Source organism: Pinus tabuliformis, chromosome Q, assembly GCF_031772625.1.
Source record: "Pinus tabuliformis cultivar Carrire ecotype Pingquan chromosome Q, CPIR1, whole genome shotgun sequence".
NCBI lineage: Eukaryota > Viridiplantae > Streptophyta > Pinopsida > Pinales > Pinaceae > Pinus > Pinus tabuliformis.
This window is the reverse complement of record NC_142296.1, coordinates 574,623,118-574,650,168: the sequence shown is the minus strand read 5'-3', so window position 1 is coordinate 574,650,168 and position 27,051 is coordinate 574,623,118.

Genomic DNA, 27,051 nt, shown 5'->3' with positions numbered 1-27,051 from the left:
CGATAATCGTGGTTTGCGATTGGTAGCCATGCATATGTTCATTTCCATCAAGATCTAGAATATCTAGCTATCCTCTATGTGCAGAGCATCCTTGGTCGCCCACAGTGAAGTGTACTTCACTACTTTTGGCAGGTCCGACGTGACCGAGGGGAATTGACTGTCTTTTGGAAGCTCCTAGGCTACCAACACAATAGACAACAAGAGCCACACATAGTGGAAGGCCTTGTTGAGCTCCTGTGCCTTGCGGTAGTTCACAAGGAACTCACCATAGAGATAGAACACCTAATTAAACTGGACTCCTTTAGCGAATTGGGCTACTAGAGCGATGACCGGTGCCGACACTTCATCTGTGCGACACTTCCTCATAACTTTTCCTACCAAAATTTGCGTGGCCACCTTGACCACAGGATCACAGATACTCGAGATGGCATAGCCTGGAAACTTCTTCATGAGATTGAATTTCTCCTTCATGGCCTCCACGAGTTCCTGCTCGCCACCTTTTACCCAAACATCATGGTTGGATTCTCCCCTATATAGGGTAGCCACGTGATCCTATGGATCAACCTGCCGGTGATGGGTATCGGCTCCTCCAGCCATAGACACCCATCATTCACCAAGAATAGCAACTGCTTGATTACCAATACAGTAATGGGTGTGTGATTGTAATGTGGCACCCATAGCAGGTTGAGCAGAACTACCTTGTCTACTCCCCTGAGCAACTTCCATGGTTCCAATGCAGTAATCCCGGCGGTTGTGTGAACAACGCGGCACATTAGCTGCTTTGTCGCCAAGTGTGGGAACTTCTCATGGTCATCTAAGTCCCAATATTCTAATTTTAATAGATGAAACCACCCCAAGCATGGTCCTTCAAAGATAATCTCATCCAGCAGCAAAGGTGTGTGCAAGGCAACCTTCCTTACATTAATGTCCTTCGGTAGTTTGGTCTTGCCTTTGTGGGGAGGGACATATTCTAGAAACTTAGTGATAGGGTCAGAACCCTCATCTTCAACTTCCTCCACTTCCACCCCCAAGTCCTCATCATCCATTGGGATGTCCTCAATTTCTTCCTCCTTCGGCTCTATGTTAATGGTTTTGCGCTTTTCCTGTGCGGTGGGCTTGTCCTTTGGTGGGTTTCTTCTAGGCAACACTCGCACCGGTATCGTAGCTTGGTTGCCCTTATTGTCCTTCACACTCTCCTTGGTCAGGGCGGGCTTTGGTATAGGCATTTGTGGTGACTTGGAGACTTCAGCTAGTACCTGTGCAACCTCTGGAGCAGCTCCCTCTACCTCCATAATAACCTCTGGTATATCTCGCTCAGCTGTCACTGCTTCGACATCCACAACTTCGAATCCTAGGCTAAAATGATGGATGAAATTTTGGTTGGATTCTGGAAATTGATCAAACACTGGGTAGTCAAGCAATGCTTCGAGGAATGCACGGATCATGCAAATCTTAAAGCTCACCAACTCAATGTTCAAAATCCCAAGTGTTTTTCGTAGGGCCTCCACCTATAATTTATAGCCATTTTGAATTCAAATCCGACCATGCCCCCCAGATTTGGTTCATTAATGCTGGATTGGTGGCAAATATCCAAGGACCTTACCCATAAATTTTGTCTTAAATGTCGGTCGTCTGCTCCATTTGGCCACATTCTTATCGTCCAATCATGAACAGTGACTTTAACGGTCACTTTCCGACTAACTTGCATTATTTTTCCCTAGGTAGTGCAACTCTCATCACATTGTCGTGAACCCTGTGGCATTTGCTTATTCCATACAATCCTCCAATCCTACAGTTCCCCAACCCGAGCAACGTATTTTATAGTCCCACACCTCTTTTCAGTTACCTGGAGTGCTAAGACTATGCCACCTACGTATAGTCACCTGGCCGGATCACTGATGTATGGCTTCAATCAGCTGCCATTCACCTTTCCTGGGAAGGGATCTCTATTCAATTTAACCAACTGAACTGCTCCACCATCGATAATATCCTTAATGACATAGGGCCCTAGCTAGCACATTCTGAATTTCCTTGGAAATTTATCAAACTTACTATCATATATAAAAACCAAATCATTTACCTTAAAGGTGCGCAACTTAATGTGTCGATCATGCCATGCTTTTTCGCGCTGCTTTTGGACCTGTTGGTGAAATCCAGCCAAAAATCTTTCTTCCTCAAGCTCAGCAAGCTGCACGAGCCTCTCTTCCAGGGCTCCATGATCCATCATACCTGTGAGTGCCACTATGCATAGACTAGGCACAATGTATTCCATGGGCATCATTGCTTCAACACCATATACAAGCCTAAAGGGTGTCTACCCAGTCAACTTTTTCCATGTCATTCGATAGGTCCATAGTACGGCGTGTATGCACAGGTCCCAATCACTTTTCTAAGGGTTACAAACCTTAGTCAGCGCCTTCTCCAGCACCTTATTGAATAATTCCACCATCCCATTAGCCTACAGGTGATAAGGCAGGCTTTTCTGGCGATATACCTGAAATTCCTCTATAGCGCACTAATCACCTCATTTAGAAAGTGCGTACCACGATCATTCATCAAAATATTTGGACACCCAAATCGTGTCAGTACATACTCAAAGAGAAACTTCACGGTGGTCACACCTATGTAGTCCTTCATAGGCTGCGCCTCTACCCATCTAGTCAAATACCTAGTCATGGTGATAATGTACCATGCCGCTGTCTTCTTTCGTTGGGGCTGAATGGGTCCCACAAAACCTATCGCCCATTTCTCAAAAGGCTATAACGTCATCTATGGGTTTAGAGGCAGCTCATCTCTCTGCAATGGCTTGCCAGTCCTTTGGCACACATCACACACCCTGCAATAGGTTTTGGAATCCTGATGGAGGGTTGGCCACCACAACCCTACGCGTAGAATCTTCTATGCGTCACTCTCCTATATAATGGCCTCTTGTGGCGCCCCCATGAGTGTCCACGAGGATACTTCTCCTTTCAAACTCTGGTACATATCATCCTAATACTTCATTAGATCCCATGTTGTACAGATGGCTAGAAATTATAGAAAAGTCTACCGCGCACACCATTAACCCATTTTTTTGTTGGATGGTGTAGCCTTCTAGGGTAGTTCTTTTCATTAGGAAGTGTATGATTTCTTAAAAGTGACCATCTATGATGCGTTCTACAAATAGTTGTGTGTCAGGGAATCCCTCCTCCAAATTAGTGGGCTCTTCCCCCATTTCGATGCGCGACAGATGGTTTGGTCCCACATTCATTCATCCAGGCCTCACAATAACCTCAAAATCATACTCCTCGAATAATAACATCCACCTACAGATTCTCCCACCCAACACAGGCTTATTGACTAGGTATTTCAACGCAGAATGATCTGTATACATCTTAAAATTCCCACCCAACAAATAGTGTCAAAACTTCTGGAGCACGTATACCATGCCTAATCCTTCGTGCTCGGTGGTGGAATAGTTCTTCTCAACCTTGGATAAGATCCTACTTGCGAACCCTGTAGGATGGTCCAATTCTCCTCCTTCGGCCTATCTCAGTACTACTCCCAGTGTTATACATGACCTGTCTACATGTACATGAAACTCCTTCTTCCAATCTAGGAAGACTAAAATCGACATGGTGGCCATTTTTCCTTTCAATACATCCAAGATTTTCTGACAGTCCTCGTTCCAATAGAACATGACATCCTTCTTCAACAACTTCTCCATATGTGTAGTGATCTGGGCATAGCCCTTGATAAACTTCCTGTAATACCCAGTATGTCCCAAGGTTGCGTGTATCTGTTTTACACTCCTCGGCACCTCCAAGTTAAGTATCACTACGTTCTTCACGGGATCTACCATCAGTCCCTGTCTACAAACAACATGACTTAACAAAGTCCCAAAAGGCACAAAAAATAGACATTTCTTCAAATTGAGCGCAATCTGGTACCTTCGACAAGTATCTAGCATTAAGTGCAAACTTGCCACATGGCGTTTTACCAGCCCAAACATAGTCCAGTCATCAAAGTACACCTCCAAAAACTTATGAATGAAGTCTTTGAATGCATAAATGACTACACGCAAAAAAATCACAGGCGCATTCTTCAATCCGAAAGGCATTATAGTGTACTAAAAAAATCCCCATTCAGTCGCGAAGCTCCTCTTGCTTCTATCTTCAAGCGCGATTTTGATCTGGTGGTACCTAGAGAACCCATCAGTGAAGGAGTATGCTTCCTGGCCACCTACATTATCCAATACCTCATTAGTGAATGGAGTCGAAAAGGGATCATGTATGCAAGCGTCATTCAACTTCCTGAGATCTACGCATATCCTTATTTCATCCTTCTACTTCTTTTCCTGTACCACCGTTGGACTTACCCAATCAAATTCTTCTACGATCTTAATGATGCTTTCTGTGAGCATCTTATCCAACTCCAAGTGGACCTTTTCCTTATACTTTGGATAGAGATGGTAAGGTATTTTCTTAACCGGCTTCGCGTCGGGTTTTAACATGATCTTCATAATGCCCAAGTCTCCTATTATCCCCTTTAGCTTCATAAACTTAGTAGGGAACAAATCCTACTATTCGCGGAGCAAATTGGTGACCTTATCTACCGTCGCGTCATCCTAGTAATCTCCAATATTCACGAATTTGGGATCCACCTCCATACCAATATTTACCTATTTCATTTTCAATGGTGTGGTTATATCATGATTCTCAATCTGCGGTCCCTCGACCTCGCGGTGACCCTCGGTTTCAGCGATATTAATCTTTCATAGATCCTTGTCTTATTCCTTAGCAGTCATGTTATAGCATTCCAGCGTTTGGCTCAACTGAGTAGTCCAATCAAGTTGAATTAGATCCAAAGGGTCATGTGGTATCCTAAAGATTGCTACTTTAACTTCTTGTAGCACTTCGTCAATATAGTCAAACTGATCTTAGAAGCTGAAAATCATTATGAATCATTCGTGCAGAATATCCCATTCACCTTTGCCATGGTAGAGCTCTGTCTCCAAGTACCAATTCATCGAGATGAAATCCAAGGTATGACAGAAAAAGTGCACCCATTCAGGTTGGGGCTTCACTCCATAAGCCTTAGCCCATTTGGCCAAGTGTGTGCATCGATCATCCTTCTCGTCATATTTCTCTATTACTCATACCTTCAGCTTCCCAAAGCGTGTTCACATCATCCTCCTACACTCACGCCAATCGTCAAAGCTACCCTTGTGCATACCCAACCATTTCACGGGCGTAGCATGCAATGCCCAGTTCAAAGCACGGAAGCGCTACTCCTCTAGTATGTCCCTCTCAAATGCATCCAAAAACACATCCACATCATTCAAGCCATCGTAAGTGGGCATATTTCTTACCTCTGATGACACACAGTGCAGCGACTGGGTCATCATGTTACAGCTCAGCATGGTTACTTCATGTAGTCGATTCTACCAGCACTCTAATTCTTCATCCGAGTTTGAGGTGCAGGAACTCTCACGATCCCATGTAATTCGGCCATCCGCTGTCGGATTCACCTAATCTCGGTCTCGCGTTGTTATTTTATATATGCAGTCCAAATCATCATCATTCTCGTAATCGCAGACTAGTTCAATATAGCGAGATCCTTCAGTAGGATCTAGGGGTACTATTTCATGAAGAAATTTCTTTTCAAATATCATCTTTCACTTCTTTAGGTTGATTACCCCGTTCATTTCAGTAGCCCAATCAATTCCAAGGAGCGCAGGGTACGAGTTGTTATAATCCATAATTTCTATCACTTCAAAGTCATCCAATGTGCTCGCACCTTCAATTTCTACAGTTACTCCTTGCAACCGTCCCATGAGGATGATCTTCTGTTGATTTTCCATCCTTAACTGAATCGGAGACCATTACAACGTGGGTCTCCCCATCCGCTCCCAAGTCTGCTTTCATAAAATGTTCGTGTCTGACCCCAGATCTAGAATAGCCTAATCCATTTCATATTCTCCTATCTATGCAGTGAGTCTCATCTCACGCCCTGTCCTTGCTTTATGCTTACGAATCTTTCGTACCATGCGCAGTTCACCTGGAGTGTTTCCAGCGCATCTATTTATAAGTTCTTGTAACCCCTTCACAGTGTTGCTATCATGCAAAAGCTTCATGTAGGTCTTTAGAAAGGTCGTAAGCATAGAAGGGTCCATTTCCTTATCAGACTTATTCCGGCTCCCTGAGGTAGAGGCCTCAATGAACCTCTTCTTTGCTTCCATGTTAATTTCGCGTGCACACTCCAAATCAAATTTAGCCTCCTTCGTCGAAGTTTTGAAAACCCACGCGCTATCTTCGGGTTGTTTCCCCTTATCGTCGCTCAATGCAATCCCACTTTTGGGCACTATATTCACATTCGGATCCTCTTCGCAAGGCTCAGACCTCATCATCTACAGGTTTGGAGTTGGCTGCGGTGGTAGCACCAATTTTTCATGTATCCTTGCTATCAGTGTAGGACAGTCCTCCATCTCATGATAAAATTGAGTACAATATTTCCATGACAGACATGTTGGTTTAGTGCATTCACAGGCATAGTGTCCCGCTCCTCCACAATTGTAGCAGATTAGCTGTCCCCGACCTCTGCCAGGTCCTCCTCCACCTCGATTTCGTCTGGGCCCCTAAAATCTTGTTCACGTCATCCCAGCTCTCTCGTCAGGGGGCTGTATTTCTACCTGAACTCTATAGGTGGCTATTATATCCATCATCAATTCGTAACTTCGGTAGTTGCACTCATCATGCCCTACTGATCTGCAGAAGTTGTAGAATAGTTGTTGTAGTGTTTGTACAAACTTCTGCAGCAAATGACAATTATTAGTTATATGTTTCCCTGCTACCTGACATATATCACACCACAGTGTAGGCCCCGCTCTCGGTCCTGCTTCGGCTTCCGACCTCAAAAGCATTGGTCATCCTCCTCCAATATAGTTCACAAATACCAAGTAGTGGTCTTTGTCATGCCCATGATCTTTACATTTCAGACACCATATCTCTTTGTACACCTCCAGTCAAACTATTCTGTCCTACTTCAAACTTTGCATTTCGAGGCAAATATTTTGAAACTACACATGGATCTATTGAACCCCCAGATTCGGATCTTGTATCGGTGTTTCATGCAGTCTCTTTGCAATCTCCAAAGCCTCTGCCTGAGTCATAATCTTTTGTTGTGACAATGCAACCCTTAGGTGAGGCAGGAGCGAAGCCATGAACCATTCATGGTGCTGTCCATTTGTTAAGTTCATATTAGCTTCACGGATTTTACAGCTCAATCTCTGATCCAATTCCCAAGGTGTCTCACTTGGTTTCATCGCGATTTCCTTAAACCCCACAATTGACTGCACCTTGGATTTAGGCCTACTAAGCTCTTTATTCAGCATGGTCGAGATCTTTGCCGACCCAGTTTTTGGGTTATCATTAGAGTACTTGATGTACCAAGTTAGCGCGCGATCCTACAAAGCACTAACCAATGTTGCCTTCTTCATGTGATCATTTGTAACGCCCTAAGCTTCCCATATAGCTTTTACGATGAACCAGAACTAGTCCAGATCCTCATTTCCGAAGCCCTTAAACAAAGGAAGCTTCACTGAATTCACCTTATAATTTACCATATTGAACTGTGGTGGAAGTGGGGGTGGTGCGGGCAAGGTCGTAGGTGATGGTGGTGAAGTTTGAGGTGGTGTAGGTGGAGGTGGCAGTCACGAGAATCCCCATTTTATTAACTGAACTACACTTCACAGAGAAGCCTGTGCTACTCCCTCTTAATCACCCAATGGAGGTGAAATCAGTGGGCTATATTCAGGACCCTTTCATCCTTCATTCCTGTAAGTCTTTCCATTTCGCGTGGCTCCCATCATCAAGGTAGCTGCATAACCCATTTTTCACACAATAACATCTTAAACCAAGTATTTAAAGACTTCAAGTACTTCCCTCGCGGACCCTTGAAAAAGCGCCGCTACACCTCGCTATAACTAACTGAGGTATCGACCGCAAATTCAATCACAAATCCTCCTATGATATGATCGAGCCAATGATCAATAATGCGGGCGATCTTATCCTCATAAGCTTCCAGTATCTGTACCAGCTCTGGGGTCTAGAAAATAGGACCATCAAGCCTCCACCTTCCTTGGCGATCCGCTAGCTTCACAATCCACTCGTATAACTCAACTGGAAAGGAACATAAAAATATCTCGTGGATTTCTGTATACAGGTACCTGTCCAGCCACTGTTCCTTTGTCAGTCGTGGATTTCTGTTCTCCTGTTCCACGAATTCATGGATCTTCCTATCCAACCAGTCTTCAACCTCTTTCTTAGTTGGATTCTAGTGATACGACATCACATATCTCTCATGCAGATTCTAGTTCTGGCAACGAAACCATTTGTTGGCTTTGTGGGACCTGACCCAAGTTCAGTGTTTGTTAGCCAAACAAATCCCTACACTACTTGCACTTTCAAAATCAGTGCGTGCAGCGCGGACCAAAGTCTCACTTGAAGCAATATGGGGGGATGCTGGAACCAAGTTTCTGCACCCTGAGATGGTCATGATGTTGGTTTATACCCTCTTCCCCTACTTTCAGACAGGTCACTAAGCCTTAGGGATCTCTCAGTCTACCCTTTATTCCGCCCTTTAGTACCTCCACGAAGGTGTACGATTGACCTTCGCGCAGCCCTAACCTGTTGTCTAGGTACTTTCACGCAACTATGATAATGTATTATATAGTTTCCCAAGTTATCTCAAGAGTGTTACTTATCTTACTAATCTATCACAGTTAGAACCGCGTAAACTAATATCATTACCTGCGTTCAATTAACCAATACAATCACATATATTCATGCATCACATGAACATTGTAAATTAAACCCAAAACACAATATAATCAGGTGCATTAACAAGAAATAAATACACAGAATTTGTATAATACTTCTCTTTATTGATATCTTTTAGTTTAATACAAACTCTATCCACCCTGTGCACATAGCTGTAGGGGTCTGCGCACTCAGCTACGGACTTCCACCCTAGGCCTCTACACACTCAGCTGTAGAGCCTCTACCTATGCTAAGACCAAAAACACTTAGACTTCTCTATCAAAACTCCAATTCTTCTCACTACTCCTTACTTAGACCTTACTTACTTAGCTCATTTTCATATAGTCCCATGGTCCGTAGATCTTTACAGCCGACTTGACACTTTACAAAATAAAGGTGGACAACCCTTGATGAATCTTGACACCTTCGCACTCCACGACCACATAATGTGGAGACTTGACAACTTTATTACAAAATTATCCCAAAACATGGGCTTTTGGCCCCAAAATTCCTCTTGGGGGAACCCATTTCCAACATTGTACACATAGAGTTAACTTATGTGTTGAGCATCAGTATGTCTCACTCAACAAATATATCATGATAAAAATGTATTGTAATAGATGATGATGTCAACTAGTTATTCTTGATTTGGACTTGTCACAAGGTAAAGCACTTCAGTCATCACCTACCATTTCATACTTTATACTTTAGGGGGTTATAGGCCATTTTGTCACATCTAGTCAATAGGCATGCAAACCAAGTCAATCAACATTCGTGAACATGTTGTGATCATCCCTTCAAAAATACCTAAGCATGACGTTTCCAAAAAGTTTGAGTTTATGGGATTAATTGCTCAAAATAAATGTTTTTAGTCCCAATGCACCCTATCCCTTTAGCCACTAGCATTCAATGCTAATTACTCCCTTCTGCACCAGCACTGGTCAACACTAGTTGCTCGTTCCTGAGGGTGCACTGATTCTAGAAATTCAGGAAAATTAAAAATATTTTAGAAGCTTCCTCTTCCAAAAGCTTCAAGGGGTTGTTTTAACCATTTACTATGGATAAGAAGCTCAAATCCTATCTAATACTACCATGGAGACTTCACCTCTTATCCGTTGAGCTCATCCTCCCATCATAAGTGGATTTCAAGTGAATTATGATAAATCATAATCCACCATCTCCCTCCTATAAATTTACTACCATCCATAACATAAAGTTTTTATTTCAGAGACTGATCATGCCCTCATGTTGCTACCTTGAATCTAAGAGAGTCATCGTCATTATGCATTAGGGTGACATTGAGGTGTGTTTTGTGACAAGGGAGGACAAGTCAACTTGGGGAGATCTCTACAAGATCAACTATTATTATTGGCTCTAAACTCTCTCATATTTATATAAGTAAAAATATTATCATGTTTTTCTATATGTGTTGTGTTACATTTACATACATGTATTTCAATTCCTTGTTATGTAGATGTTGTGGATCGTTGGCTTGTTTTGGTTGTATGTGTAGCTTCGAATTATAGAAATCAAAGCTACGATTGGAGCTTACAGGCCACGTGGAAAGAAAATGTTGTGATGGATTCCAAGTAAGCCTATTTTGGATTCTTCAATTTCTCTAAGGGAAACTCTATATTCTTTGCCTTCTATTATTCTAGACTAGTTCACTTGGTCTAGGGAAGATACTTTTTTCCACAATCGTAAATATGCATAACACTTGTAATGATTCAAGATAATGAGAATAAGTGGGATATAATGCCTTGACGGATACTATGAGAGGAAAATATATTTTAACTCTAGAAGCTTCTATATCACACATAATATCTTTGATTTTAGAGTCTAGGGCAAGGGGATCATCATCTTTCAATTCAAGATTGAAAAGTTTGATCATAAGTTAGACTACCTCAAGTTGAGAGTGTGATTCATATAAGTTTTACGGCTTCTTTAAAACATCAAAGGAATTTGTAAATTGTGTAATATCACGAGTCACCTTTTTGTTGACTTATGTAATAATCAAGGTATAGGCCTTGTTGTTTTTTTTTTCCACATGGAGAGTTCTTTAAGAGATGTGGTATCTTCCAGTGGATTCCTAACTTCTCCTTCACATACTCATTTCCATACTCCATTGAAAATGAGAGTATGATTTATCTTTCTGGACCATTCATGGTAGTTCACATTGTCATAGAGAACTATTCCAACTATGGATATGTGTGACCACATTTTCAAAATGGAACCATCTGCTAACAATGGGAATCATTCCAAAGTGCTTTCAATTTCCAAAGCAATAAAATCCTTACTCTCTTCCTTTTTTTTGTTATTGTAATTATCTAAGAAACCTAAAAGATGTATTTTCAATGCATATATGACAATACTTGTATAAGAATCAACAAGATGATCCAATGTGCATATATAAATTATATGACAGCTAAGCAATCACCAATACACATACCACAAAGCTAAATGCATCAACCAATGCAATCAACCAATATATATACCAACATAGTCCTCAAAAATGAACCAACTCAACATAGTGGTGTTTTAAGCCAAGGCACTTGATACATATAATATCAAAGAGCATGAACCAATGAGTATCCAAGAGATCATAATAGGGACATAATTCAATGTGGAGTAATGCATTCACAATGAAATAAAGGAATCTACGTGCTCTCCAACCAAAACTCATGCCAAACTAGTATACACACAAACCATGAGTAGCCAAGACCTTCACCACATTTCATTTTTCATTCAAAGCATAATAATTCATGATATATTTGATTCAATGCATATGGCATATATTTAATTCAACACAACTCAACATTCAACACACATAGTATTATCCAATGCACAGAATTATAATATCATATACTTCATTCCTACAAACAAATATCACATATTGAGTTGCTCCTTCTCATGAAACCCCACAGTACACACACCATTCTAACCACTCCATCAAGGCCCATGACCATCAACATTCAACACACAAAGAAGCCAATTCACACTCCAACAGTCAATAATATGCATAGAGATAGTGTATCAATTATAATGCTTTTAGAATAGACTATAGAGAGAGAGAATCGAAAAAGTAGATGGGAAGAGAGCTATTCATTAGACAGGAAAAGGAGTTACAAGAGAAATAATCTGAGACCTACACTCTAATACCATGTCAGGCTAGCATTGGTAACTCCCCAAATGTTGATTTTTCATTAAGAAATATGATTAATATATATACATGGACAGTGAGAATATTGAAATTCATATTCCAATGTCTCGTCATCCTCATTTTCGTATTTACAATATTTACAATATTTTCATAATCCCTAAAGATTAGGTGTCAACAATTAAGAACTATTTTTTCCTTCTTCTTGTATTTTCTTAAATAGATTTCCAGCCATCGACTTTCGAGAGGCACTAACCCCCAAAATTTGCAAGAACAAAATTAAAATAGGCTACAACTTGATTGAGGCACCAAACTCAAAAATTTGCAAGCACCCACTTGCAATAGGCTACAACCTAATTGAGGCAACAACCTCACTAGAGGCATCCACCTTCTCCTTGAATCTGGTGTTGACCACATTTCACAATATTTCAAACTATATCTACAAGCTCAAATCATAACCAAATCAACTTGTCTTCTATTCATATTTCAAATACCTATTCACATGTCCATTTTACTAATAAAAATGACTTCCATGATTTCATCATCTTGTTTCTAAATTCCTCTATCAGATTCATATGCAATCCAACCAATAATCCCTTTCCAAAATTATTTTGCACTCAATGTGACCCCAAAAACATCAGAAATATTAAATGTTATACGAAATATTTCTTTCTAGTGTTCATTCTAGGAAATGCACAAGGTCCCACAAGAATTATACAAAAACAATATCGCTAGTCAACTTAGTGAATCGACAGAATGAGTCTCCATTAGAAAAACAAAAATCAATAAACTAGTCAACCATCTGCTAGGTTCAAACCCTTGACCTTATGGGAGGCCAACCATATACCAACAAAGTATGCTACAACATATCTAATGTATTGGAGCGACTAATTTTATTTGAATTAATTCAGAGAGGTCTTTCGAAGTCAAAACCTAACAACAAATCCATGTCACCATAGCTAAGACAATCATAACTAACACCTAAGTCAAGACGATTAGAGCTATCACCATGCCACATGAATTGAGCCAATACAAATTGTTCACTTGGTATAATCCAAGTCATTGATCAGAGCGAGAATTATTTCCACATCATTGGCATTGAGTCAATCAAAATTGTTCTCTTGGCATAGTCCAAGTCATCGAGCAACACCAAAACTATTTCCACATCACCAAGTTCTGATCCAATCAAAACTATGCCCTTGACACACTCCAAGTAATCAAAATAATTTAGAACTATTTCAACATCACCAAGAATCAATCCAATCAAAACTATGACCTTAGAACACTATAAATTTTCAACCTTGTGACCCTCCAAACCATATCACCTCAAACTAGCCATGAAGGAAAGGCCTTCACATTATACTTTGTGTTCTCATTTGATATTTTTATATCACCAACCATGCCTCAATATATACATGACGGGGGATTTATTTTAGGGAATGGGCAAAAATTTAAACTCCTATGGGACCACGTCAAATGACCAAGATCTAAGGGCCATCAGATGCTCGAGTGCTCACATCATCCTGATATCACACCTACCACACGGTTAACTCCAAGTAGGCCACGCGTCACAAAAAACCCTACCTACTATTGAGCTAACAAAGGCATATCAACATGCCACATGACACCATGATAGAATGTGACATCATCCTCAATAGCCACATCAACCTTCACTACCATGTCACCACCTTGGGCTAACCACCAAAGGGAACATGTCATTCATTACTGTCACATCATTGATGATTGTGTAGAGGGGTCCAAATTTAATCTGACCAAGGGGTTAAACAAATCCTTTCCATGGGTTCTTATAGGGTTGACATAGCAATTAAGAGTGCAGCCTTATTAAACTTCGAGCATGTTGACATATCATTTATCGTACATTAGTATTTCAATGGCTCGATTTTGCAAAAGTTGCATGATATTTAACAAGATAAACATTATGCAAGTTTGTTTGAAATAAGACATATATTTCACAAAAATTTCATATGTATGCTCAAGATATGTGCGATGTTAACAAATTTTCCATTTTTCAAATGAACTTGGTGTTTTTGGTCCTCATAGCAGTTGCCAGGTTCAAAAAATCATAACTTCTCATTCAAGAGGAGTTTTTTAATACTACTAGAAAGGTCTAAAAGTGGATTATCCAACCATACTACCCATAGTCCCATTATAACATCATAATTTTTACAAATATTAGTAAAATTCAAACCATTTGGACTTCATTTGGTAAGGTCATATGAGAGATTGGAATATCATACTATTTCCTTTGATTCATGAATCACACTCCAACTTCCTTAGACACTCCATTTTACATCAATTACATTGTTTGTCATCAATGACAACACTATGTCCAATATTTACATAATGCAACTCTTGGATTTTACCCTCCTACACCTCCTCCATTCTATACGATTCAATTTTTGTTCTGTCCTTTCATTCCATTTGTGTGGCATTATTAGTAATACAAAATTGTTGAAACAACGCATCTCTCTCCCAACAAAAGCTCTTTGATTGTCCATGTTGCTTCATTAATTAATTGGTCAAACTTTGCTAATATCATTATATTTAGCAAAATTAAAGGAATGAAGATGCTTTTCCATTAGAAATATTTTTGTGCTAATTAGGTTCCATATCATTAATGCACTTACCAAGACATTTTTTTTTAAATCAAATATTTAAGATTTATCTCAAAATTAGCCATGTCATTTTTTCTCTTTTAATTAAATTTACTACTTAAAGAAATGTCATATGAACATGAGTTATGTTTATTGGGCATGTGCTCTTAGTAAGCCATGGTATCGCCCCATAGTCTTGGAACTACCCCTATATGCAGATTATGAATCTCCATGGTTAGAAATACTATTACATGTTTCTTAAAACATATATATATTCTAACTCATATGATAAATCTTTTATAATTATCCATCATAATTATCTAGAAACAAATTACTTGATATTTATGATTTTTTTTTTTTAAATTATATTCAGAACTGTCTTGATGTATTTGTGTGTTTACTAGCCATTTAATTCATATAGCTACACTGGTATATTTGTAAATGTGTTTTCGTGGTCCATTTTTTTCATCATATTTTCACGTGCTCTATATTATTTTGCTTGTTTTTTTAATAATTTTTTTTTAATTTATATTATTCCTAAAAAATGATAGGAAATTCAATTTCTGTTATCACCAACAAATGATCATCTAGCCATTTCTAACTAGGAAGATCGAAATACACCATGTAGGATTAATTTTACCATAGTAAAATCAATTTTAGTGTGGAAAACAATTTAGAAAACCACTTTTATTAAATTATTTTCTGATTTAAATAAAAAAATACATGAGAATAATTAGATAAATCATTATTTATTTAATTTTATCTACGAATAATTATTAAATCATTGTTTAAATAATTATTCCTTGTCACATTTGACTAAATCCACTAGGAATAATTAAATAAATTTATTTATTATTCCTTATTTCTATTATTGGAATAATTGTTAAATCACCATTCAATAATTATTTAAATTTCACACCATTCTTAATCCCTGCGAAATAATTAATAAACATTTTATCCGTTAATTATTTCTAAATAAAGATATTTAACCATTTTAAATATGTTTTCCATCTCCACTAAATATAGTAAAATATTCCTAGCAGTTAGACCTTGCTTTGGTCAATATTTTTTTATTATTCTCCATTTTCAAAGTTAAATCAATACTTTGTATAAATATGAGGGTTTTCCATTGATTATTTATCATGAACATTATCATCGTCATCATTATCATCTCTTTTCTTTTCATCTCCGATTTGAGTTCTTCACATTGTTTGAGCTTTTTACATATTGAGAGACAAGATGGATTAATAAAGGATCAAGGAAATCAAAGGACCCTGTTATCACCCCAAGAAACTCACCTAGGTTGTAAATCAGTGATGCTCAGGAACATTAAAAATTCAACAATTATGTTGGATAAGATGATGGATAAATGAAGATACGCTGCACATTTAAGCAAGATAACCACTCCTACTATGACTATCCCCAGACATGGGTGAAGACCCCCAAACTACAAGGCTTTCAACCACCAACTACTCACAGTTTAAGGTAAAGGTGATGATGGAGAAAACTAATTGCACCAATAGATGCACAGGACCCTGTGATGGCCAACTGCAACCAGTCAAAAGATTTGTAGAGCTATCGTTTAATATACAGACAGGATGAAAGCTCCCTGATATTGAACAACAGCAATCTGCAAGCAATTTCAATGAGCCACTAAATTATAATACAGAGGTGGGATGACAGCCCCTCTGATATCAAACATTCACAGCACATCAAATAAATGCAAGCAGGCACAGCCTAGAACAGGAAGAAGAAGTGGAAAGTGAGTAGGTGACAGCAAAAGAAGCTTGTATTAATGGAAATCAAGACGAGAAGCTGCAGGTCTCATAGTATTAACAGTCTCCAGAAATTAAAAGGCTACAATAAGCTCTCATTCATCAAACACTCATCAATCTATTACATCTCTGTTCTGGGTATATATAGAGTTTGTTTACAAAATTGCTCTGCTGGTTATGTGTGCAGGAATCAATAAATGAGGGCCAACAACATTTACATTCAGGAATGGGCCTTTGATACGAATATGGCTGTGCTGTAAATGGATTTGCCTCCCTCTAGCTCTCTATGGTCATTCTTTGGGCAGGTGGAATGAAATATGGGTGAAACCCATAACCGTTGAATGCTCCGATTTGATCGGCGGTGTCCTGCTTCTCCTCGGCCATACTGTTAATTAAATGTTGCTTCTGAATCATTGAATGGCTTCAATATGACTGCTCTGGCTTTTAAACAGAGTAATGCTGCCCAAACTATTCATTCCCGCCCATCACTGCTTCCATGTTGAATTTTTAAAGGTTTCAGGCATAGTTTTATTTACTATCGGGTCTGCCTTTGGCTTGCAATGCACGTTTAAACAGGCCCTCCTTTGTTTCTTAACATTTGACAAATACATGCAAAACCGCCACAAAACCACGAAAAATGGCTTTGGCGGACTTGAGATATATATACACTTTGCTTCTCGGACCCCATCAGTCCGGGCTTCATCTCTATCGGCACTCGCCAGGCATCCTTTGTATTTTCTTTATACAAAGAAAATACATGAAAAACATTTAAAAACGCGAAGGGCGCGGACGTGAAATATTATTAAATGGAGTGCTGCACTGTAGTCGGGTCCGGCCCATCGGGTTGCAACACAACTCATGGTAAAGCCCGCCCCCTTTGAAATCGCCGATAGCGATACGCCGATAGCGATATCGGTGATCACTCATCGCAAACATAAAAGCCCCGATTTCTTTGATAATGCCGATGTAATATGGATGTGGACCCGAAATAATATAAAACAGGATGTTGAAGGGCCATCGGGTCCGGCCCATCGCATCGCAACATACATATGTTAAAAGCCCCGGCCCTTTGACATCACTGATAGCGATACGCCGATAGCGATATCGGCGATCGCTCATCGCGCGAATAATAAAGCCCCTTCGATAAGTCCTCCACTGCGATACGCCGATAGTGATATCGGCGATTGCCCATCGGTGTTCCATTATGTTGTTGCCACTGCCATCCCCCGATCTGCGATATGCCGATGCGATCTGGACCGTTGATCGGCCAGATCCGACGGCTGAGATTAAAGCGGATCCTTAGGCCTGTAACTTGATTTTTACATGGTTTTTGGGGTATTTCCGCCTCCCGATAATGTATTTCTACCCTCCAAAGGGCTTTCCCCTTGCAATTTTTTCGATCGGTGGAAGACTTTAGCCATGATTTGAGAACTTGAACAGCATCAATGAATCCTTTGGCATGATTATAAGCATTTTTGCAGCCTTTGAGAGAATTTTGAATCCATTTTTGATTTTTTGTTCAGCAAAGCTAACACTGGCTCCTTCTGGGGATGAGATCCTCCCTGTGAGGTCTCAAGAACCTGCAGATCAATGCCTTTCCAGCAGCAAACAAATTAGCCAAAATTCCTAGTGTTCCATTGGGCATGGAGTCTATTACAGCTACACTAAAAACTGATAAAAGTAGAATATTTAAAGCTTTTAAGGCCAAAAGACCTTAAATCACATAGTTCTTCAGAAACCGCCCATTAACTGGGCCATCAAAGACTGGTTCTCCTCCCATACTTTTCAGTATGAAGGTATTGTTCCCTTGAATCTGTGAAATGATGAAAGGGCCTGTCCAGAGAGCATAAAACTTCCCATGATTGCCTTTCTTTTCCTTAAAAGCATCCCATTTCATGACCAAATCACCAACCTGGAAATTCTTTCTTTTTGTCTTCTTGTCAAAGGTTTCCTTGATCTTTTGCTGATGTGCTGTAGCTTTTTCAATCAGCTGTTCTCTGGTCTGATATAATTATGTTAAATCAGTGATACTATTGGCCATATCATCTTCTTCATTCTATGCTGTTTGGAGCAGCTTTTCCACAGGGAGGGTAAGTTGAATGGGAAAAACAGCATCAGTACCATATACCAGCTTGAAGGGAGAGTAGCCTGTAGATCTCTTAATGGTCACTCTGTCCGCCCAAAGTGCATACTTCAGCTTGGCATCCCAATTCTTCTTATTATCCTCTAGCAACTTCTTAATAATCCTTATCAGACTTTTATTAGAGGATTCTGCTAGACCATTCCCTTGGGGGTAATAGGAGGTGGAATGAACAAGTTTAATGCCCATTGAATCACACATTTCCACCAACTCTTTTGCCTTGAAGGCTGCTGCATTATCTGTTATAAGCTTATTTGGGAAACCAAATCTGCTGAAAATGTTTTCTGATAAAAATTTCATTATCACATTATGATCAGCCTTCCTTGTTGGGATTGCTTCAATCCATCTCTAAAATAATCAGTGGCAACTAATATCCACCTGTGCTGGCCACTGGAATGTGGGTTGATTTCACCAATAAAATCGAAGCCCCACTGCTGAAAAGGTCCTTTTGCAATTATTGGCTTTAGGGGCAGGGATTTCAACTGCTGCATACCTTCAAATCTCTGGCACCTGTCACAAGATTTAACAAAAGTAAATACATCAGAAAATAAAGAGGGCCAATAGTACCCAGCTTTGAGAATCTTTTGGGTTGTAGTTCTCCAATAATGATGTCCTCCACACACGCTGTTATGAAATTGTTGCATAACTTATATTGATTGTTCTTTGTGCAGGCATCTTAAAAGCACCCCAAATGGATCCCTCCAATAAAGCAAGCCACCATTGATGCAATATTTCATTGCCTTGAGTTTTAACGTTCTTGCTTGACTTTGAGAAAATTCTGAAGGAACTTCTAGCTTTAGCAGGAAATTAATTATTGCGACATACCAGCTACATGAAGCTAGGTTCTCAGCCACCGACTGTCCTCTTTGCGTTTCAGCTGTTTCATGCTCTTCCATTTGACCATTTTCTACTACATTAAACAAGAAATCAATGTCCAAAGACCTGCAATTTTCTTCAGCCAACAGCTTAGCAAGCCCCTGACCTTTTACCAGCTTGGTGGGCTTCAGCTCTATGTTGAATTCTATCATTTTTGCAATCCATTTCGCTCTTTTTCCATCAGCATCAGGCTGCGTTAAGACATCCTTTATTGCAGCAGAGGGCACATATGCAACTATTTTGGAATGCAAGATGTATACTCTGAAAGCTTTCAAAGATTTGATAAGAGCATAAGCCTAGTTTTCAATAATATCATACCTTAGTTCAGCATCCCTCAAATTCTTGCTGAAAAAGGCCACTGGATGCTCTTGATCTGCTTCGTCTTGCTGCAACAGGACAACTGCAATGGTATCCTTAGAGGCAAATGAGAATAGATGAATCTCCTTGCTATAATCAGGGCTTATTAAAGTAGGAGCTTCTGCAATAGCCATCTTAATGGACTCAAAAGATCTTCTAACTGCATCAGTCCACTTCACCTCTGCTCCCATTTTTAACATGGAGGTTATGTGCTTAACCAGCTGAGCAAAATTAGGAATGAACCTCCTTACAAAGTTAATTTTGCCAAGAAAAGACTGTATATCTTTCTTTGATCTTGGAAGAGTCAAGGCCTTAATCGCTTTGACTCTTTCTGGGTCAATTTGAACACCTGCAATAGACACTATATGCCCCAACAATTTCCCTTCTTCCAAAGCAAATTGAGACTTTTTGGGATTTAGTGAAATTCCAAATTTCCTGCATTTTAAAAACACTCTTTTCAAATGCTGTAAATGATCATGGTGGCTGCCAGAATAAACAATTATGTCATCAAGATATATTAGCATGAATTTATCCTTTCCACCCACAAAAGCAATATCCATAGCACGCTGAAAGGTGGCTCCAACATTCATCAGCCCAAATGGCATTTTTGCATACATGAACATGCCCCAAGGAGTGGTAAACGTTGTCTTTTCTTGATCATCTGGATGCACAGCAATTTGATTAAAGCCTGAAAACCCATCTATGAAAGACATCACTTTGGCACCTGAGACTCGCTGCAACAAATGCTCCATTTTTGGCAGGGGATAATTATCCTTTTTGGAGCACTTATTTAGATTCCTGAAATCAACGCACAATCTGATTTCTCCATTCTTCTTCCTCACAACAACCAGATTGGCCACTCATTTAGAATATCTGATAGGCACTATAATCTTAGCAGCCAGCAACTTTTTAATTTCTTTCTCAACCAGAGGAAGGAGCACAGGATTCATTGGCCTCAGCTTCTGTTTGAAAGGAGTAGTGCCTTTCTCAAGTGGAATTTTGTGCTGAATTATATTCTTGTCATATGTTTTCAGATCACTGTACTCCCAAACGAACACATCAAAAAATTGTCTCATTAATTTGAAATATTTAGCACTCTGATCAGCAGATAGATTAGTAGACAGATTTATGAATTTGGGCTGACCTGGACCTCCTATATCATGCTTGCAAACTTCAAACTGATCCTCTTTTTGGGCAGCTTTGTAAGGCACATCATTGTGGTCAAACAACCTCTCAAGAGGAATTAGACCCTTAGGAATATGGTTACTAGGAAGCTGGACTATGCTATTCTTGCCAATTTTATTTCCAAGTTGGGCCTTGGGATCCTCTAGCAAAACATCATTATTTTGGTCAATATGCATTTCAGAGAACTCATCAATGACTTGAAGGAACCTAATTAACTCATCATCATCATCAAAAACTTTCCAATTGTGGACGTTATCAGGCACAGAGGGTCTACACTTCATTTGTACCTCATAAACTAGTTTGGGAGGCGATGGAGGGATGAACAAACTAGCAGAGACAGCAAGGGAATCAACAAGCTGATTTTGGGCTCTAGGAATATATGAAATGCAGAAAAAATCAAAGAACTCTTTGACTCTCCATACCTCATCTCTATAAGCTTTCAGCCTTGGATGCTTTGCTTGGAATGTTCTGTTTACTTGCTGAATTATCAGATCAGCATCTCCAAATACCTTCAGATTTTTTATTCCTCTATCTTTGGCTTCATGAAGGCCCAACAGCAGTGCTTCATATTCTGCTATGTTGTTTGTCACCTGAAAAACCAGCTTTAGAGATAACTGAACTGTTTCTTGTTGTGGAGATACTAGCACCACCCCTGCTCCTGCAGTCTCCTTGGTACATGCTCCATCAAAGAACATCTCCCAAATCTGACCTCCTGTATCATGCTCGGCCTGAGCTGTTGGTTTCCTGATCTGCAATTCAGCCTTATGAGATTCTTCTATTTGGAGAATGCAAGCTCCAAAATCAGTGTCCACTGCATATATGGGATGGTTTGTAGGATTCTTCTCATCACTAATAACATATGCCAGCTGTGCTTCTCTATATAACCTCCTGCTTTCTCCTCCAAACACTGGAACAGTTGCATAAGATAGATCATTCTGCAATGTCCCACCCAGTCTCTTAATCCACCCTCTAGATAACAGCATACCAAACTTCGGAGGAACATCAGCCACCACTATATCCATCATCATACTTTTCATGGGCAGATGGGTTAAGGTAATAGCCAGATCCTTAATTAATCCAAGGCATTTTACCTTCCTTGAATCAAAAGAGAACAAATCATCATAAGGTCTAGTGATATCAAGGCCTAACCCTTCCATGACAGTTTTTGGCATTAGATTGTGGCTGGCCCCTGTGTCTAGCAGGCAATTGTGGAGGATTTTATCATGGATAGTTAATGAAACATAGAAAGATGGAGAGCTATTATCAGCAGGTTCAATCATGGGGCTAAGCACGATAGCAGGCTTATCATCTTGCAAATTGACAGAATCAATGGAGGTTTGTTTAGACTCTAGTTCAAGGGCCTCAAGAATGGGCTTCCTAAACAACTCACTCTTCACCAACTTAGCCAGAGGTACAACGATTTTCAATTTTCGAACTTCTGACTCAAAACTAAAAGAAGAGAGTGCTTTATCAGCGGTTTTTACCTCTTGAACTGGAGCTTTGAGGGTAACAAGATTAGCTGTTGGTCTTCTTTGCCTGCTATTCTGTGGCACTGTTTGAGCAGCTGCTTCTTGCGCAACATTTTCTTTGACATTCTTTGAATTGGAACTTAGATTATATCTTTTCTGCTGCTCACCAGGTTGTAGAACGGCACCACTGTCCCACCTCTGCTTGTTTTGCTCTTGCAGCAATGACTCTTCATATTCGGCCAATGTTAAAAATGTAGCACTACCTTTATCCTCCAAGCAGTGAATTTCATCCTCATCTTCTTAAAATTGTTCCTCCTCCATGACTTCATTTTGAAAAGGAGCTTTCACTTTATGATATTCTTTTGCTTCTTCACCCCTTTGCATAATTTGTAGCTGCTCATTTGCCTTTCTAAGTGGGTATGGATTTCTTGAAGAAAATGTGTTTTGCTGCCTTGTTTTGCCTAAAGTCTGATCAACATTTAGCTTAGAGATTTGAGCAACCAATGACTCCATCATCTTAGTCATTTTGTCTAACTTCGGCTCTGAAATTGAAGCAGGAGAAGAGGAAGTCTCACCTCTCGGCCTTCTTCTATCATCCTGACTCTTCAGCTTCTCTGCTGCCATAATATTGGATTCTACCTCCAGGGCTGCCTCTTGCATATCACCCAGAGTAGCACATCGTCTTTCCCTCAACAATAAGCAGAAATCAGAGTCAAAAGCATTGGCATATGTGAGTTTAGCAGCAGTGGGGGTAGGCTTTACCTCAGTTGGTATTTTACTATACATTCTATAAATCTTTTATTGAAGTCAGGCAAAGACTCACCCTTTTCTCTTTTCAAGTTTCCAAACTCTGTATGATAATATAGCAGGTCCTTCTTATCTCCCCATTGCTTCAAAAATGCCTCATCTAATGCTTCAATATCTGTTATAGATCTCTGGGGTAATTCTCTAAACCACTTCCTAGCCTCTCCATCAAGGCTCTGGACAAAAACTCTCATCCATACATCATTCTCACTGATATCTAAATTGTCAGCATAACTATAAAAATCTTCAAGATGTTCTTCTGCTGTCACTCCCTCTGTTCCAGTAAATTTGGGCATATATTTTTGATATTCTCCTATATGCATGGCATTTAAAGTTGCATGCAAGACCAAAGGTCCATATCTAGCAGAAACAATCCTTTCAATCCTAGTAGGTGCTTGTTGTCCTGCCATGTTTGGAATATGTGGAAGAATACTAACAGATGGAGCAGTAGGAGATAATGTAATGGATGGGAAAGATATTGGGATGTTTTGGACAGTATGGGAAGCTCTCTTCGGACTGAGATTCAAAGGGGAACTAAATGGACAAGGAGGTTTATGAATCTCTGCAGGTATTTCTTCTTTAGGAATACTAGGCTCTAAATCTTCAAACTGTGTATCCTCAACTAAAAACTCCTCATGCAGAGACAAATAAGATTTCTTGGGCTTACCTGATCCTGATGCTCCTTTCTGCGATGTTTTCTTCGGGTTAACAATCTTTTCAGGGTCAGGCACTGGAACAGCTGGAGACTTCTGCGGATTTCTTCTAGTATGCCTCACAAACTGCACCAGAACTTCAATGTGGAGTCGCCAAAGGATGGCCTTCCTCCAGTGGAGTCACCAGACAGATGATTACAACCAAAATCTGTGTTCAAACCTTGTCTGTCATCAAAGTTTGAAGCTGTGTCGTTCTCCCAGGGAAGCTGAGCTTCGATTCTCCTCTCCCCGGCAACGGCGCCAATTAATGTTATCACCCCAAGAAACTCACCTAGGTTGTAAATCAGTGATTCTCAGGAACATTAAAAATTCAACAATTATGTTGGATAAGATGATGGATAAATGAAGATACGATGCACATTTAGGCAAGATAACCACTCCTACTATGACTATCCCCAGACATGGGTGAAGACCCCCAAACTACAAGTCTTTCAACCACCAAATATTCACAGTTTAAGGTAAAGGTGATGATGGAGAAAACTAATTGCACCAGCAGATGCACAGGACCCTGTGATGGCCAACTGAAACTAGTCAGAAGATCTGTAGAACTATCGTTTAATATACAAACAAAATGAAAGCTCCCTGATATTGAACAACATAAATATGCAAGCAATTTCAATGAGCCACTAAATTATAATACAGAGGTGGGATGACAGCCCCTCTGATATCAAACATTCATAGCACATCAAATAAATGCAACCAGGCACAGCCTAGAACAAGAAGAAGAAGTGGAAAGTGAGCAAGTGACAGCAAAAGAATCTTGTATTAATGGAAATCAAGACCAGAAGCTGTAGGTCTCATAGTATTAACAGTATCCATAAATTAAAAGGCTACAATAAGCTCTCATTCATCAAACACTCATCAATCTATTACATCTCTGTTCTGGGTATATATAGAGTTTGTTTACAAAATTGCTCTGCTGGTTATGCGTGCAGGAATCAATAAATGAGGGCCAACAACATTTACATTTAGGAATGGGCCTTTGATACGAATCTGGCTGTGCTGTAAATGGATTTTCCTCCCTCTAGCTCTCTGCGGTCGTTATTTGGGCAGGTGGAATGGAATATGGGTGAAACCCATAACCGTTGAATGCTCTGATTTGATCGGGGGTGTCCTGCTTCTCCTCGGCCATACTGTTAATTAAATGCTCCTGCGGAATCATTGAATGGCTTCAATATGACTACTCTGGCTTTTAAACAGAGTAATGCTACCCAAACTATTCATTCCCACCCATCACTGCTTCCATGTTGACTTTTTAAAGGTTTCAGGCATAGTTTTATTTACTATCGGGTCCGCCTTTGGCTTGCAATGAACGTTTAAACAGGCCCTCCTTTGTTTCTTAACATTTGACAAATACATGCAAAACCGCCACAAAACCACGAAAAATGACTTTGGCGAACTTGAGATATATATACACTTTGCTTCTCGGACCCCATCGGGTCCGGGCTTCATCGCTATCGGCACCCGCCAGGCATCCTTTGTATTCTCTTTATACAAAGAAAATACATGAAAAACATTTAAAAACGCAAAGGGCGCGGACCTGAAATATTATGAAATGGAGTGCTGCACTGTAGTTGGGTCCGGCCCATCGGGTCGCAACACAACTCATGGTAAATCCCGCCCCCTTTGACATCGCCGATAGCGATATCGGCGATCGCTTATCGCAAACATAAAAGCCCTGATTTCTTTGATAATGCCGATGTAATATTGTTGTGGACCCGAAATAATATAAAACGGAATGTTGAAGGGCCATCGGGTCCGGCCCATCGCATCGCAACATACATATGTTAAAAGCCCTGGCCCTTTGACATCACTGATATCGATACGCCGATAGCGATATCGGCGATCGCTCATCGCGCGAATAATAAAGCCCCTTCGATAAGTCCTCCACTGCGATACGCCGATAGTGATATCGGCGATTGCCCATCGGCGTTCCATTATGTCGCTGCCACTGCCATCCCCCGATCTGCGATATGCCGATGCGATATGGACCGTTGATCGCCCAGATCCGACGGCTGAGATTAAAGCGGACCCTTAGGCCTGTAACTTGATTTTTACATGGTTTTTTGGGGTATTTCCGCCTCCCGATAATGTACTTCTACCCTCCAAAGGGCTTTCCCCTTGCAATTTTTTCGATCGGTGGAAGACTTTAGCCATGATTTGAGAACTTGAACAGCATCAATGAATCCTTTGGCATGATTATAAGCATTTCTGCAGCCTTTGAGAGAATTTTGAATCCATTTTTGATTTTTTGTTCAGCAAAGCTAACACTGGCTCCTTCTGGGGATGAGATCCTCCCTGTGAGGTCTCAAGAACCTGCATATCAATGCCTTTCCAGCAGCAAACAAATTAGCCAAAATTCCTAGTGTTCCATTAGGCATGGAGTCTATTACAGCTACACTAAAAACTGATAAAAGCGGAATATTTATAGCTTTTAAGGCCAAAAGACCTTAAATCACATAGTTCTTCAGAAACCGGCCATTAACTGGGCCATCAAAGACTGGTTCTCCTCCCATACTTTTCAGTATGAAGGTATTGTTCCCTTGAATCTGTGAAATGATGAAAGGGCCTATCCAGAGAGCATCAAACTTCCCATGATTGCCTTTATTTTCTTTAAAAGCATCCCATTTCATGACCAAATCACCAACCTAGAAATTGGTTCTTTTTGTCTTCTTGTCAAAGGTTTCCTTGATCTTTTGCCAATGTGTTGTAGCTTTTTCAATCAGCTGTTCTCCAGTCTGATATAATTCTGTTAAATCAGTGATTCTGTTGGCCATATCATCTTCTTCATTCTGCGCTGTTTGGAGCAGCTTTGCCACAGGGAGGGTAAGTTGAATGGGAAAAACAGCATCAGTACCATATACCAGCTTGAATGGAGAGCAACCTATAGATCTCTTAATGGTCGCTCTGTCCGCCCAAAGTGCATACTTCAGCTTGGCATCCCAATTCTTCTTATTATCCTCTAGCAGCTTCTTAATAATTCTTATCAGACTTTTGTTAGAGGATTCTGCTAGACCATTCCCTTGGGGGTAATAGGAGGTGGAATGAACAAGTTTAATGCCCATTGAATCACACATTTCCACCAACTCTTTTGCCTTGAAGGCTGCTGCATTATCTGTTATAAGCTTATGTGGGCAACCAAATCTGCTGAAAATGTTTTCT